Source organism: Lissotriton vulgaris, chromosome 3_1 (genome assembly GCF_964263255.1).
Source record: "Lissotriton vulgaris chromosome 3_1, aLisVul1.2, whole genome shotgun sequence".
Lineage (NCBI taxonomy): Eukaryota > Metazoa > Chordata > Amphibia > Caudata > Salamandridae > Lissotriton > Lissotriton vulgaris.
In genome coordinates this window covers 192915395-192928862 of record NC_141689.1, presented here as the reverse complement: position 1 = coordinate 192928862, position 13468 = coordinate 192915395, and the positions used below count along the sequence as shown (strand labels likewise).

Genomic DNA, 13468 nt, shown 5'->3' with positions numbered 1-13468 from the left:
TCACTTCAAGTAAATTATAAGTTACACAGGCAAATGACTCATTACATTTTACAATAAAGTAAAACATATAATAAAATCTGCATAGTCAATTTGGGCAGTAAAAGATCAACTGTCTCAGCGAAAGGAAACTATTGACCAAAGGACAATTGTGTACTATAATTTAAATAGCACACAATTTGGTAGGTTTTCTGCCACCATAGCCTACTAAACTGCAATCTACCAAAAGAAGTCAAAATTAAATATTTAGTTGATGATCATTGAAAATCCACTGTTAAAAAAAAGGAGTTGTAGTTCTTTCTGGTTCAAACGGGCAAAACTAATGAAATTTGACAGTTCTGTACAGCACCTACAATGTTTTTCTGTATGTAGTCTGTTTTTGCCCCTATGCCATTGGCAAAATGGTGCATTCAGCATGGCAGGCAGCATGAGCTATGGTGTGCGCTTTATGCTTTGCTAACCATACCAGCTTATTGCAGTGGTTGTGAGTATTTGAGCCAGAACCATAACTTAATTTTTAACTGTTCATTTCTCTGTTTTTGTTATGATTCACTTTGTCAACCTCTGCTGTATGTGGCCTTCAGCATGTACAACAGTGACGCTGCGCCTGGACTATGGCATACGCCCAGTCCCGTCAACCAAGTGTGCGCAGGCTGCCAAGCACTGCTGCGCATGTCTGAAGACCGTGCGCAGCAATGTGTGGACGCGGGACCAGCCTTTGGTCAGCTCCAATGGTGTAAAAGTCAGGAACAACCTACATCTGTAGCGCACAAGCCGGTCACTGGGCCAACCCATACAAAATCAAAACCCATAGAGACTACCAACACCAGCTGTGCACAGCCTAAGGCGTGTGGCTGGCAAAAAAACCCCACCAGAGTGCCAAAGTGGGAACAACACACATCCTTTGATCGCACAGCAGGGTTCCCCCCTAATTATTTTTTTTGATACAGGAAAAATATTTCACCTTTATAAGTGAAAATTCACAATTTTAATGAAAATTGATCCTCACAAAATGGGCGGCACGACATCACAATTTTCTTTATTTTTACTCACTGCAATTCATTTATTTGACATTTTTGGGACATTTTTCTTTGACTTGCACGTCCCCCAGTACTCCCTTGGGGCTGGGCGCCTCTCATGGTGAGGTGCCCAGCACCCATGTGAACATTGCAAATTTGTGAGAGGCAGCCAAACTGCCATGGTGTCTGCAGAGTACTAGTACTTGCTTGTTTTTTTAAGGAGCGCATTGTGCCTCTATTTTTCTAGGCACGCTACATAGTACGGTACACAGACTTCTACTCTATAGTACAGCCCTCAAGCTTCTGCACAGCACATTGTGTGGTTTGTGTATTTCAAACCCTCAACATTGTATGTTGGGGTCTGAGAAGTTCTAGGGCTTGCTTGGTGTTGCACTTTGCATACTGAACCTTTGTGTATATAGTATCTTGTGTGGTTTCCTCAGGACAATGCCATGATAGCGGTTTCATAATAGGATCATGCTCTTGTTTAAGCTCCTTTACTCAATTTGTAACTTGTACCTGGAGATGGTAATTTCGTGGACTTTAATGAAGCTCCCGATGTTTGGCTGACGGAAATTTAACTTTAATGTATTTTTTGCAATTAACTTTACTTCACCTTCACACACTGTTCGAGCATCTTCTTATGGGCAGCCCTTGGGTGTAGTGAAACCCTGCCCCTGCTTGCAACTCGCCCAGTGCCAATGACTAATGCTGCGATGCCAACCAGTTTAATTGGAGTTGTTTTTTTTTTTAATTACCACCTCTGTCTCCACCTCTCCCCCCCTGTAGGGCAACTGTTGGCAGGAGACACTGGGCTAATTGCAGGTGGCACAGAAGCCCGTTGTCTTAGGCTGAGCTGCTACTGTGGATATGCTGCAATCGCAGCGTGGCACACAATGTTTCCAACATACACTCCCTTTCAACTCTTTTCGGCACCATATGTATAGTGATTTAGGTCAATCCTTTTTTAATTGATTTGGAGCACTATTAATGACCATACATTTAAGAACACATTCTACTTAGCTCATGAGTCTCCAACGTTGCCGCGTGTGCTCTAGGAGAAGGCACATTATTCCAAGGTAACAATGGTGCGCTTAGGCCATAGCCAATGGGTGAAGATCCTTACAGACTCCCTGAAGATCCCTTCCAGAATGCTATTCAGGAAGAAGGTCTATCCTCTCACTATAAGCCACGTCGCCTTACCTCGCCATTCTGTTGACTAGCAGATGGCAATCATAAGGGGCAAATTGTCAATCATGAGGCAAAACGAACAGGGCCATGATCTTCTTAAAAGAAAGGAACTCAACCGGCTTGAAAGATACATGGGTTTATGAATCAGTGACATCCTTCTGTAGAGCAGCGCTGAGAATTTGGTTGTCTCCAGTGATTTCCTGGCTGACATTGACTGTCCCATTGGCAAGTCGCAAAAGACAAATTTCTAGTTTGTTTCGAACCACAGGCAAAATTGGTAATTTTCCTCCACAGGTAATACGTTTTACGTGTGAAACGTTGCTCATGTGAAAATTGTACATGAGGAAACCTCACAAACAATAGGCATGCACAACATTCACTCAATGTATTGGCAATACAGTTTCAGAAGTCAACAAAATTCAAAAAGAAGTTTGAAACGTTTGAACACTGACAACAGTTCCTATTAATTCTAACAGACTAACACTTTCTAACAAGAAACTAAGTTACTTTAAACTATCAACAACAAATATCAGCCTTTTATTAAACTGATAAGGTCTTGTAACGTTTTAGCTAGAAATTCTAATTTTTCATGCTCCTCTGAATCAATGTTTTTTGACATGCAGATAATACTTTTTTAGTCTTTTATTTAAATAATTTAATTTTCATTTCTTCTTTGGAGGTTAGAAAACAAATTACAAATTTTTTTCACCTGAAGGACAGAATTTTGCTCCAGAAATTGAAGACCTTAATTTGTGTAGCGCTAATTTCTATACATTTTCAAGACTGGTGGCAGCATTCCAATTATTGTTTGAGAGTCGTTTGTGCATTTTACACCTAAACCGTTAAAGTACATCTACCTCTAAATATCTCAACAAGCACTTTAGGTCTTGCCTCAAAAAATTATTCCACGTCGTGCCAAAAATATACAATCGCATGGGGTATGGATGGTTGTCTTTGAGAACACAACTTTGCATCACCAAGACAACAGATCACAGAAGCATTTTCTTACATACTATAAATTTGTATACAATATGGATTCGCTAACTGTTTTGTTTTCTGGTTTTATCATGCACGCTGTTCAAGGCGGAAATTGAAGAGCTAAGATTTGGAGTCCTTAATTATTCATATTTATGAAAAGCTTGCTAAAAAACAGGATATTTACCTTGGGTAACACTCTTTCTGGTGAATACTATTTCCCAGGTGTCAGACTGGATCTGGAAGATTTTCATAACAGTGCTCCTGTGTGCTGATATGAGGCACCATGAAGTAGTGAAGTAGTGTGGCTCACTGGTTAGAGGCGGCAGACCCGAGAGCAGAGGACGGCCCGGGACCAGGGTTCGATTCCCGGCGCGGCAGGTTTCTGGACCAGGGTCAGCGGACTCGATAATTCTCTCGCCTCGGTGCCCACTCTGATCAGCGTTCACACTCGGCAACTCTGGGCATTAGCTTGCCTCATCTTCACTAACGGCCCCACCAGACCGCCGGGGATGCCTGGTCTCACCCTGGAGATACCCATTAAGGGACCATCTCTCAGGGAAGCCAGGAAGGGTTTCGCAGCAGTCGAAGCGCCTTGGGACCCTCCGGGTAAGTAGTGCGCTATATAAATGCCTATACATTTACATCTATACATACATACACCATGTGGCCATCTGAGAGCTTTGTTTTTCCCCCGTGAGGGAGCAAAGCCGCATATATAAGCACCACTCCTGCGCGCCAATGTCAGTTTCTTGGATGACTCTTTCTGCACACTCTGATGCAAAGCATTAACAATTGTTGGTATCGTCGTGCAGATCTGTAAATTGTGACTTTATAGATGGTTCACCACAGAACGGGGAAGCGGGAGGGTAGTGAGGAATCTGCATTAAGAGTTTACACCAGGAACACTGAGCGGGTGAAATGTCCTTTCTGCCAGAAATGCCTATTAAGGCATTGGTGCTTTGTGAACGTGTGCACCGACACACGTCATAGCCCAGCAGGTGTCAAGGATACGCACTCCTCTTCTCAACACCGTGGTAGCAGCCCTAGCTCTGGTGATTTTAATGCAAAGCACTATTCACCTCGACAAAGTCCTTTTCCGTACGGCCTTCCTTTCTTTTCCCCAGAAAGCCTCACAAAACGTTGACTATCCAAATTAATATTGGTACGATCAAATCTAAAAGATTAAAACTCTTCAGGGGTCCAATCATTTCAGTCTCTGGTCTTTCTAGGGGAGAGGTGAGGTAAAGAACCCTGGGAGATTGATGGATTGCCCAAAGAGGAAAGGAGTCATAACTTTTGGTTAAAAAAACACCAGAGTCCTCAGCACCAATTTGTCTGGAAAAAGGTGGTATAGGGCAGGTGCACAGGCCTGGAGTTCACACTTGCATTGGTTGGAAATTATTGCAATGAGGAAGACCGTCTTAAAGGTCCGAAGACACAATGAGCATCTGTGCATCTGCTCAAAGGAAGTACACATGAGAAATGTCAAGACCAACTTAAGGTCTCTCTGACTCAGCACAAACTGCTTGGGAGGGACCTTGTGTGTTAAACCTTCAACAACCAAATCACAACAGGTGATCCAAACAAGGATGGTTAGCCCGGCAAATGTAAAAAGACCAAAAGCGCAGAAAATAACCTTCAACAGTGCCCACTGCAATACCTTGCTGGGCCAAAGACGAAACATAGAATAAAATGTCTGACTGTTTGGCTTGTAAAGGGACGGTTTTGTGGACCACACACCAGACCCAAATTTGTTCTGGCCCGGGCGTAAATATGTTTCATAGACTGACGTCTCGCTGCACGGATGACATTCACAACCTCAGGTGGTTGATTAAACAGTCAACTGTTGTTACCTACTCTCCCACGCATTAACGTGTAGATTACGCAGTTTTGGGTGCCGGACACTGTCCTGCTCAGGTGACTGAAGATCCCCCCCCCAAATTGCTGGTCTGATCAAAGGACAGCTGCTCAAGCCAAGTAAGTTTAAGTACCACACTCTCCTGTACAGAGCTATTAAGATGACTTGAGCCCGGTTGTGCCTACAGAAGTCCCGAGCTCTACTCCAGACAATGCATCTCCTAGCGAGATTTTTTCACATAAACTTCACCATGTAAAAGTCTTGGCTCTATGCATTTTATATGCTCCCCACTATCCAAAGAGGCTCTGTGCCACCTTGAGATGCAGACGCCATTCGTGATCCACCGTTTACAGCTGGCTCAGCTACTCCACCATGGAGTTCCAAGACCCCACCGGAGGTTTATGATAAGGGAAATGCCCTGATGCTCCAGAGGTGCAACGCCTCTTTGCAGTGGACCCAGGGCCCTATTCTACCTTGCTTGTTGCAGTACCACATGGAAGTGGTGTTGCCTGTAAGGAACCGAAGGAGCCTCTCCTTGATGGAAAGCAGATAGGCCTTCAGTGCCAGTTGAATGGTCCACAACTCCAATAGTCTAGAACTGGGTTTCTGCTGCAAACCAAAGTTCTCTCCTGTCTACCTCACCCAGATGACCTTCTCAAGCCTGCATTGATGCATCCATTACCACCGTCAGCTCTGGTTGCAGTCTCCCACAGGTCAAATGGCATTTGAACAGTCAGCACTGGAAATCACCTGTTATCACCTCCAAAACCTGAATGCCATCTTACAGGTTTCCTATGACTTCAAATTCCACTGAATATGCCTTGCTGTGCAGTTGACAAGTAGGCTGCAGATGGCCAATAGTCCAAGAAGGCTCATAACGCTCACAGAGCCAGGACCGAGGCTTAAAAAACAAGATCATAGCCTGAGTGTCCTGGATTCATTGCAATGGAGAGAAAGCCTTGAAGTACTCTGTGTAGTATTAAAGGGAGTCTCTGCGAAGGAGTCAGGTGTGGCTGTGTCTCGCTGATTGTGAACTCCAACAATGTTAGCAGGCTTGCTGTCGTCTGGAGGTGGTCTCAACTGACCTTGGCAAGCCCACCTTCATCCGCCGGTCATGGAGTAGAAGAAAACAGAATCGTTACTGTAGGAGTAATTTTAAAGCTTGAAGATCTTTGTGGATTTACACGTCGTGCATTATTCCACCACCCACTAGTCAGGTCTGGAACAAGGTCTTCTTTAATTTAATTTTTATTTTGGAGGTTCCTTGACAACCATTTGTCCATCCTCTTTGAAGACGGACATGCATCTTGGAAGTTTCTCATTAGCTATATTGCTGGCCTCTCCTATTTGTTCCGGTCATTTCCAGGAAGGTGTGCAATTCGATAAGTAACCATTTTGTTTGCAGCATGAATTTTTTCCTGGAGTCACGTGTTGTTCATTGATTTTGTAGTGGTATCAGTCTCTTTGTGAAATTTGGGCTAGAATGCGCTTTAACTTGCGAGCAGGTGTTAGTACTCTTTGTACAACCTGTGCTTCTCAGTGCATTTGGATGCCCACACACACTGCTTTGTGAAGGTGTGTATGGAGGACCATGTTTCCGTTTTAAAGATGTAGGTGATCGATGCATTGCTCGAAAGTCCAGTGTCGTTCCCTTCTTCCTTTTGGAGTGTGCCCTCGGTTTTATTTTAGTAAACCACATTGCTTTTGTGTAGGAGGTTTGGATTATTTGCACTATCATGCAGTTGTTCCCCTGGTCACTTATATAACCTTAATTGCCCTTGCAAAGGAGACAAAGAGTCGACTTCCCTTTCTTGGGTTATTTGATCACTTGAGTTAGTACATGAGTGTCCCTAGTACATCAAGTACGCTGTAACCCCCCCTACTTCAACTTCAAAAAAGAACTCAAATTGCACCGCGTCAACAAATACTGGGGTTCATAATACCTACGTATGACACTGTTCTCACGCGCTGCGCCTCCGTCAGGCTCCTCTCTATTACCCTCCAATCCTATCCCCTCCACTTTCTCCCTCCAAATGCCCCTCCCTCACGCTACTCTTCCCCCCAACCTCCCTCCCTGTTCTCTACATTTACATATGACAGCTAGCCCTAAGCACGGCCTACCACTGATTTACTACTCCCCTAACTCCTACTCTGTGTCCCCCTCCTATCTCTTCTCTTTCACCCTCACCCACCCAGGTCTAAGTTCTCACTACCCACGTTAGCTTAATATAGTACTTTTGTAAATAGCATTCGTATTTATCTGCTTCCTTTGTTATATTAGTTCTTATTGCAACGTTTTTGATCAAGTGTTTTGAAATATTGTACCACCTAACATTACTGTAAAGCGCTCAGATACCCCTGGGTCTAGCCAGCGCTATAGAAAACCTTTAAAACAAATTAATAAATAAAATAAATCAAGTGGGCATAGGACTATTTCTTCCGTCTTTGCCACCTGAAAGAAGGCATGCATTTGAAAAGCTTGATTAACATGGTATCTGACAGCACCTTCGGAATGAATGGAGGGTTAATTCTTAAAGCCACTTTGTTCTTCTGGATTTGCAGGTAGGGTTCTTTTTACCTTGTCAGGAGGTCAGCTTCCTTTGCCACTCTTCTTGGGACCTCCAGTCTCTCAATGTCAGTCACAGCTTCCTCAGCGTCCGGCTCTCCTCTCTGTGCCAGTTTGGTGTCTTTGACACTTCCCTCTTACGAATCATTGGACAGGCCCAACTCTTTCAGGAAGGGATGTTTCATCTGGGGGTTGACCATGGCATAGTGTACCCAGCGCTGTCTTTGCCTCACTTTCAGTGTCTTTGGCTGAAATTTGGCACAGGACTTGTAGTACTTTAACCTTGCACGCACCCATATGCATGGGGTAGAAGCTAGGCGGCACTCTGTGCGAGGGGCTGTCAACAGGAGGGCACCTTCTTTCATATCCTGTGGGAGTGCCCGGAGGTCCCCTTTTGGACCAAAGTAAGCGACTCTACATCGGAGGTAGTGGGTGGGACGGTTCTGCTGGAGTGGCTCTTGTTAATGATTAAAGGCTACTAAGGTTGGTTCAGATACGTGGAGATTTGGCTAGCATTGGCAGCAGGGGTGGCGAAACGCAACATTGACGAGAGGTGGGGGGCCTTGGCACCCCCACAGTGGGAAGAATGGAGGTGAGACCTTGATTGGTGCCAAAGGGCCAAAGAAACTGTATATAGAAGTAGAAGGTGTGCCATGAAATGGAAGAAAGTGTACGGTCCATGGCTGCGATACAGGGGGGGGAGTGTAAGTGGACTTGGAGGTGTGACTGTAACTCTTAATCATCCCGCGTGTGTCTCATTATGTTATATTTGGTCATTTCAAATGCTATTTTCTGTACTGATATTCTTGCACAACCTTGTATTGATTGGTCTCATGAGCAAAGTTAATAAAAAGAATTATAGAAATAAAAAAAAAGACTTTTAGTACTTGGCGATATGGCACTTTAAGAGGAGCACATTACAAAATGTGTGTGGATATCTCTGCATTCTCCAGTCGAGTGCTTCCATCCCTTTTCGATTTCTACTCGACACTTTTGCCTCAGCCACTTTCTCTCAATTCTCTCAGTACTCCTCCATCTTGCATCCAGACCCAAGAGCAGCAAAAAAAAAAAAAAAAAAAATCACACATAGGAACTTTTGGGATGCATGTCTGACGAAGCTGAGGGGACGGACATACCACTGACAATGCCCACAAAAGAGGGGGGAAAAAAATCAAGAAATAAGATATAATATACAGTTCCGGACCCAGCCACGAGATGGCAGAATAATGCATAACATGTAAATCCAGAAAAGATTCACGCTGCAAAACTGGCATGACCAATGTCCAAACAGAGCCAGTGATTACCACCATCACTTTTGTGAATACCAGACACAGAACTGATGAGGCCGAAGGGCAGCATGGTAAACTGAAAATACTGGCTTACCTTGAACAGCAGGTAATGTCAATGGGACAACCAGACGGGCATATGAATTTGCGCATCCTGCAGGTCCAAAGCCACCATCTAGTACGAAATCCATGACGGACGGAAATCTGCGCCAGCCTGAGAATTTTTAATGTTTCCTTACATAGGAAGGCAGGGGGCAAAGATTCAAGATGGGCAAAGCGCGTCATCCTTTTTTGGCACAAGGAAAAAACAAGAATAGCAACTTATCCCTATTTAGGAGTCTGGAGCACTCTTGATACCTCGTTTGGAAAGCAAAGCTCGCACTTCCTGCATTAGATTGGAAAGGTGCTGCTTGAAGGGCCAGTCCGGGAGGGAGATACAGTGGGACAGAAGGAACGGTACAGAATAACCATGCTGAATGATCAGGAGGACCCATTTGTATCACCACCCTGGGTGAAAGTACTGGATTTGGCGTCCCAAAGGTTGGTTGTGTTTCTCTAAATGCAAGTTAAAGCAGTTTGGGGCTGTAGCAACATGGTTGGGCAAGTAGGAATCCACGCGCTGCCTACCTTATTCATACCCTCAGCCACAAAAGCACTAGGTTGACTGCAGAGGAGTCTAGTCTTTCATGTACGTCAACTCCCTGCAGTAGCCTGGGAATTCCCTAAACTGGTGAGGATCTGTTTAGCTGGGGTTGAAAGAACTAAAGAGATTGTTGTGACCTTAATCTCCTTAAAGCATTGTAAGGCAGAATCAGCCTTGTCGCCGAATAAGACATAAGCCGTCAAGAGCCTGTCCATCTGAGAAACCTGTGGATCGAATCCTCGAATGATGAAGCACCACACTGATCTCAACCTCTCATCCCAAACAATCAGTATTATCAAAGCAAGCACGAATCACACATTTCACTGCATTATGACCAACTTTAATGCTTTGAGCCAAGGAGGTCCTAAGTTCCTCCAAGACTGTCAGCAAGACTTCAGTGGCCAAGTCCAAGAGTGCGTGTGTGTATCAGCCCCACAAAACAAACAGCATTGTTGACTTTAATGCTAGGCTAGTCAAGGAAATCTTATTTTCTAAATGCCTCAATCCTCTTTGACTCCCTGTCTGGGGGGTTGTAGGGAATGAATGGGAGTTCACCTAGCTGGTGGAAGCCCTGACCACCAGAGTCTCTGGAGTAGGATGCCGAGTAAGGAAATCCGGGTCCCCAGAAGATGGTCTACAGTGTCTGGTCACCTGCCTATTCACCGTCGGGCACAAACAGGGCTTGGACCAAATGCTTATTAAGGTGTCAATAAGGGTTTAATTCACCAGAAAGCTTCAGATGAGGCTAGCTAACGGTGCACAACTTCAGTAAGGATATTTGTCTTGACTTCAACTTTCTTGACTTCAACTTAAGGCAGTTGTACGTCCAGGACTTCAGCTGTCGAACTACCACAGCAAAGGAGGCACACTCTTCCTTCAGAGGTCAAAGTGGTGGATTCATCCCTGTATCAGGGAAAGTATCAAGCCCACTGGCTTCCTGTAAATCCACGTACAGACTGTCCTCATCATAAGGGGGCGTGGAGTATGTTAAATTATGAAGACTGGACGTTAGTCGTGCACTGCCTGGTATTTTCCTCCTTTTTATTAGTTTCTCCTGGGAATCATTACCCACTAGGAGTGTAGTTACTAATGCATAAGGTTGCAGTCCTACAGGATGTAGTGCCGTCTCCCTGAGCACTGTTGAGTTCACATCTCATTTCTTTCAATCGTAAACTTTTCTAATGTATTTAATCATAGACATCCGTGTCGTACATCACAGTTGAACACAATGCATTTCGGCGTACTACGACTTCATCAGGGGATTGTCTAAAAAAACTAAAAAAACATAATGTACTTATATCTCGTTAATTTCATTTGGTAGTCCATACATACATACCTACAACAATATTATAAATTAAATCCATAACCTAAGGTATCTGCATTGGTATTATTATCTGTGTTAACTAAGTCAATTTGTATTGATTGCTCTGTAACACTATTTTAGTCTGATATCCTGATAAAGCTACCTTTAGTCCTAAACTTCACTAAGTGACCCGTGGATTAAGTCTAACCGATGGTTTAACTAAGTCAATTTGTATTGATTGCTCTGTAACACTATTTTAGTCTGATATCCTGATAAAGCTACCTTTAGTCCTAAACTTCACTAAGTGACCCGTGGATTAAGTCTAACCGATGGTTTTGGTCCCGTTGGCGGGAACACGAGGTAGGGCTCTCTGATTAAAGTAGCTGTTAGGCTTCATTCGGAGTGTGTTTTATCTATCGCGCTGTAACTATTTTGTTTAGACACACCTCTCTCCTTGTGCGATTTGTCCTGTTTCTGACGGCTCCACTACAAAATAAAATTGTTCGTATGTGGGTTTCATATTACGCGCTTCGGGATGTTTCAATATCACTAAACGTTATCTACTCTAGCTAAACACCCGATGTAACGTAACCTGCCATACGGGTTTCGCTCACCTTTCTGTGATTTTGTGAAGATTCTCGTTTCTTCCTTGTGCGTTCGTGTCTAAACCCAAACTGCTCAATCTGTGATCGCCTCTCACTCGCCTGTCGCTGAGTTGAATTTACACACTTGCATGTCGCTGTTCTAAAGGTCTTAAAGAGAATACGCCTCACTTGCCCCGAGTGTGCTTAAAATTTTATGTGTATTTATCAATTGGATTTGGTGTTAAATTGAGCTAAATCAACACTGGATAGAGCTCTCTATCTTCGAATGCGCTTGATCAGGGTAACTATATTTGTTCATTCGCTACTTACAGGCTACCGGTCTAGCAATACCATGATTGTTATATTTACATTCTTGTATATGAAATATGTTTAAATATGACAAATGCTCAAAGGCATTATTACAGATAATAAAAACACAATGAACTAAATAAAATAACTTTTACTAGTGGCAAGCAATAATATTCTATTCGACGCGCGTTTCGGCGTTGTTGGGAACGCCTTCTTCAGGAACCACAGTAATATCAAAAAGCATAAAACGAAGGATGTGACAGATAAGGCTTGTCTTCCTTTTCTAAGTGAATATCCGTGATTTGTAATCAAGATGGAACATCACTGGTTATTCATATTACGCGGACATCTTTGATTGTAGGCATGGTAGTGTTTTTCTAAACGACCCGCTGGTCTTCAAGTATGTACAACAAGGAGATCCGGTAGAGGAAGATACTTAGTATTCTAGTAACAGCAAAGACAAACGGGGATATCGTCCAGTCTTAGGTTAATCCACCTTCTAGCGATGATAAAAAGATTTCCCTTGCAATGCTACATGGGAAAGTAGGATGCGTATAGATACTTTTTATGCTGAGAAGCTGCTGTTGTCCCACAGCCGTTGGAAGCAGGAAGTCCTGCTTCCAACGGCTGTGGAACGCCAGCAGCTTCTCAGCGCGGCTCCCCCGGGTTGACACAAACGGATCTATCGTTACCGTTTAGATATCGTAAGGCAACACGGCGTTTTATCTTCCTTCTGCCGACCCACAAAGGCATTTTATATAAGCCGTCCCGTCCCATTAACGCATAAACAGTATCTATACGCATCCTACTTTCCCGTGTAGCATTGCAAGGGAAATCTTTTTATCATCGCTAGAAGGTGGATTAACCTAAGACTGGACGATATCCCCGTTTGTCTTTGCCGTTACTAGAATACTAAGTATCTTCCTCTACCGGATCTCCTTGTTGTACATACTTGAAGACCAGCGGGTCGGTTAGAAAAACACTACCATGCCTACAATCAAAGATGTCCGCGTAATATGAATAACCAGTGATGTTCCATCTTGATTACAAATCACGGATATTCACTTAGAAAGGAAGACAAGCCTTATCTGTCACATCCTTCGTTTTATGCTTTTTGATATTACTGTGGTTCCTGAAGAATGCGTTCCCAACAACGCCGAAACGCGCGTCGAATAGAATATTATTGCTTGCCACTAGTAAAAGTTATTTTATTTAGTTCATTATGATTTAGCAATTTGGTTGTTTGTATAACTGATTTACATTGTGTGTTTTTATTAATTGTTTTTAATGTCAAAATTATAAAATATTAAATGATAAATCGTTTTTTAATTACCTAGTTATGTGTCTTTCTTACAATTTCTCCTCCGAAATGTGTTGATATTATGCTATTTTGTTTACACTGTTTATTTCCCTGTACCACAAATTGATTTGTCTAACAGGGGGTCCTTGTTATTTTCATTATTATTACAGATAACACATGAATTCTACACGTTCATTTAACCCATGCGGCTTCAATGAGTTCAGGTGATATATCCAATGATTTTCTCTTTTGAGAAGATTCTTTCTATTGTCTGTCCCTTCTGTTTTTTGTACCACTTCCAATATACATGCTCTCAATTGACTTATGTGGTGTTTGGTCTCTAAAAAGTGGGCTGTGATGGTGGATTTCATCATTTTTGTCCTAATATTGCTTTTATGTTCATTCAATCTCGTTTTAGGTTTCGCCTGGCGTCC

General features: G+C 43.2%; 1 protein-coding gene across 1 annotated transcript in view; it reads right to left on the bottom strand.

The window, feature by feature from the left end:
* Nucleotides 1-13468, bottom strand: part of NOL6 (nucleolar protein 6) — a 398079-nt gene that overhangs the window by 94291 nt on the left and 290320 nt on the right. The gene's annotated exons all lie outside the window — the stretch shown is intronic.